This window comes from Dermacentor albipictus, chromosome 2 (genome assembly GCF_038994185.2).
Source record: "Dermacentor albipictus isolate Rhodes 1998 colony chromosome 2, USDA_Dalb.pri_finalv2, whole genome shotgun sequence".
Classification (NCBI taxonomy): Eukaryota; Metazoa; Arthropoda; class Arachnida; order Ixodida; family Ixodidae; genus Dermacentor; species Dermacentor albipictus.
The window spans coordinates 115,164,165-115,167,740 of record NC_091822.1 but is presented as its reverse complement, the minus strand read 5'-3'; the positions used below and the strand labels follow the sequence as shown (position 1 = coordinate 115,167,740).

The window sequence follows — 3,576 nt, the reverse complement described above, 5'->3', positions numbered from 1 at the left end:
AACAGCTGGGGCGGCGTGGTAGGTGGCAACAGCTGGGGCGGCAATAGCGGTAGCCACTGGAGCAGCGGCATAGGTGGCGACTGGAGCAGCATGGGCTACGGTGGCGACAGGAGCGGCGGCGAAGGTAGCGACTGGAGCAGCGTGGGCAACGGTGGCCACAGCAGGGGCAGCAGCCAGGCCGAGGCCGTAACCGCCATGCGCGACGCCAAAGCCAGCGTGGCCGACGAAACCAGCGAAGGCGCTGGTGGCCAATGCTAGGACGATCCACGCGCGAATCTGGAAAGCAACGGGAGAGAAATCTGAGCACCGAAAGGTAATACGGAAAATAATTGCTACTACCAATAAATAATACGAGGGTTTTAGCATTTTTTCTTAGTTCTAGCTGCAGACAAACCTAAAATTCTCGATGTCATTTTTAAAACTACTGCTGACAACTTTCATTCGCCGTGAGACGGGATACCACGTCGAATGTAATCAGAAGCGAGGAAAGAAACTGTGGAGTGCGCAGTGTGTGTTTCCTCGCGAACGGACTGCTGCCTTGAAGAAAAAGCCGTTTTCTTTTTGGTGATTTCGTTGGTCGAATCAGTCTTTACATAATTTATCGCGTGCACTCTAAATCCGTATTCTGCTTGCAAACAATACCGATTAGCATTGCTATTGCTATAAAGTTTCTTGTACAATGTAATGCTAATTAAAGATAATCAATGCTTATTACGTTGGATTACGACCTCGGTCAATTGCAGCGTCTAAACCTCTGTAATCTATGGGAAAGTCGGCAGTGATGGCAGCTTTTTTCATACTAAAACTTGCCTAGTATTTCGTTTCATATTCGAAAGGTATTCCCTATATGAAGAGTGCGGTCGCTGTGGCTGGATACTTTCCGAGAAAACGCGTCTACAAAGTTGTACAAGGACACTGAAGAAGGTAGTCAAATATGCCGTCTTGCTTTTTATAAGTTATTGACACACGCGATGTTAGCGCGCACTTCGTTGTGGCCTACAATATACTGTAAAATTAAAAGTCCGTAAAGCCTTGTATACTGAAAGAAATCTGCCTTACCATGGTTGTTCGGAAGCTGCTGCTGAAAGAACTGCTACTCCAGTGCGATCTTTCATCACGTTTTATACAAAGTGTAGGGTGTGGCAAGATCTGCTCATAAGCGCCGAAAGATAAAGAAAGACCAATTTGTATGCGCTAAGTAGAAGTGCATGCGTAGTAAATTGAGTTAACTGAGTTAAGCTTCGACAAGGCTTCATGATGTCTCGCAGCCGATGTGAATTTAAAAAAAAATGTTATAGGAACGAAGATGATATATGCTACACAGCATGCCGTGGGAAAGGTGTGCATTCAAAGGATTATTTAAGCATACTGAAAATCACGTATTGTTACTTAAAACTGGTCCAATAAAACGTTCCGTTAATCGCAAATCGCTTTTAACGTACGTATCGACAAGGGTGTGCCTTGGGTGTAACCATGTGTGCCTTAAGGAATAAATTAGCCGAAAACTGAATATAAGAGAAAACCATGTGACGCTACCGGTTCCGCTAGCTGTTAATGCATCATACACTCTAAAAATTTTCACACCCTTATGGGTGTAATGCGGGTGTATTCATCTTTTCACCCTTGTAAACACCCTTGAAACACCCTTTTTTAACGGAAAAGGGCGTTCAACAAGAAAACACCCTTGGAACACCCCAGTCTTTCTAATTTACACCCTAATTATAAGGGCGTAAGTGAACAAGCTTACAGTATATGATAAATGAACATTGCCAGTTAAGGCGTTGATATTGGCTATACATGAAACGCGCGCTACCTGCGCTTGAATCAGGTAGCTGGAATGATTAGATCGGGGCACCTAGGCAGCAGCGCACTGGCTCCGAACAGTGGTCAACAAATGAAGTTTCCCACGAATGTTGATATCGAACGGATGACACTAACGCGCAGACTTTGCATAGCCAGATATCTGCAAAAGGCTTCATATGATCAATGGCAAAATATTTAGAATGCTATCACTGAATACTTAAAGGTGTGCAACCAGTTAGACTGGGAATGGTTAGGAGTGAAGGCTAACGGTAAATAGCTCAACAACTTACGGTTTGTATATGACATTGGCATACTCAGCAACGCTGCAGCCTATTTGCAATAAACGTTTGAGGAACTTGTCGAAGAAAGTGTAAGTCTGATTGAGAGTTAGTATGCAGAAGAGAAAAGTAATGTTCCGCAGCCTGGCGAGAGAACGAATGTCATGGCCGGCAGTCAGCCTCTAGAACCTGCGCAGAAATACGTTTATTGAGGGTAATTACTCGCAGGGGCCTCTGATCAAGGAATTTAACAAGAATAAAACATTAGCTGGAGAGCTTACGGCAGGCTTTACTAAATCATGACCAGGGAGCTTACTGCTAACCATTGCTTTCTACCATTACTAACGTATGGGGCCGAAACTTGGAAGTTACCAAAGAAGCTTGGGAAGACGTTGAGGACCGCGCAACGAGCGATGGAATGAAAATTATTAGGCATGATGATAATAGACTAGAAGACAGCGATGTGTATTAGAGAGCAAACGGGGATAGCTGATATTCTGGTTGACATTAAGAGGAAGAAGTCGTGCTGGGCAGACATTGCAATGCGTAAGGGAGAGAACTGCTGGTCTATTGGAGTTGCAGAATGGGTGCTAAGGGAAGGGAAGCACAGCCGAGGACGGCAGAGAATAATGTGGACGTGATGGAATCGGGAAACTTGAAGACACGTGGAACCAGTTAGCACAAGACAGGGGTATTGGAGATCACTGGAGAAGCTTTCGTCCTGCGATGGACGTCAAGATAAGCTGATGATGATGATGATGTGACGACATCCATTTCATTTTTTTCGACATTTCATATTATGTCATGCATGCTTGTCATGCACGTTCTGATAGCTCGATTTGCGTCTATTGCGGAGGGGGGGGGGAGGCTAGAAGCGGCGTAGCCAAGTGGGGCACGCCGGGCACTTGTAACGCTCACTAACAGTAAAATTTTCGCTGCTATGGCAATGGCCCCGCTCCTTCGCCCTCCACGGTCAATTGGGACCCCCCCCCCCCCCCCCCCTGACACGAAAAAATTTTCTGGTTACGCCACTGTGGGCAGGGGGGTGTAAGATTGCTCTAGACCCCCCCCCCCCCCCCTCCCTAACTTGTCAACGGAAACGGGGGACGGGAGGGCAGCTGCCGCCGGGCAGCAAACCTTAGGCAGCCCAAATACCGGCTGCATTTCCCTTTGGACGTGAGTACTGCTCTAATGCCATTACACTGCAGGATTTGTGGCGGTTCGAGGGCATGCAACAATAAAAAAAAACACATACAGCCATCAGCAAGTCTTAGCTTGAGCAGATCTTTGGGAGCTGGGCAAGACTCTCACAAAAAAAAAAGCTTGGCCCCCCTCTTACAGGCATTGTCAACTCTTGGTCCTACCACTTACTGTACATTTTCGGTAAAAAAAAATCACACAGGAACTCCTCTCGGATTTGTCTAAGTGTGCGTAAGCATTGTGACTCTTCCTCATCGACACGCAGTCCATGTCGTCATCAATGTTATGAGACTTG

General features: G+C 46.3%; 1 protein-coding gene across 2 annotated transcripts in view; it reads left to right on the top strand.

The window, feature by feature from the left end:
* Nucleotides 1-3,576, top strand: part of LOC135910952 (cuticle protein 12.5-like) — an 81,600-nt gene that overhangs the window by 4,987 nt on the left and 73,037 nt on the right. Inside the window, exon 1 of one of the 2 annotated variants that reach the window (XM_065443023.2) lies at nt 3,212-3,257. The exons of the other annotated variant lie outside the window; for it this stretch is intronic. The gene's annotated coding sequence lies outside the window, so the exon portion shown is untranslated. Of the gene's footprint in view, nt 1-3,211; nt 3,258-3,576 lie in introns of those variants that run through there. 2 annotated transcript variants of the gene reach the window in all.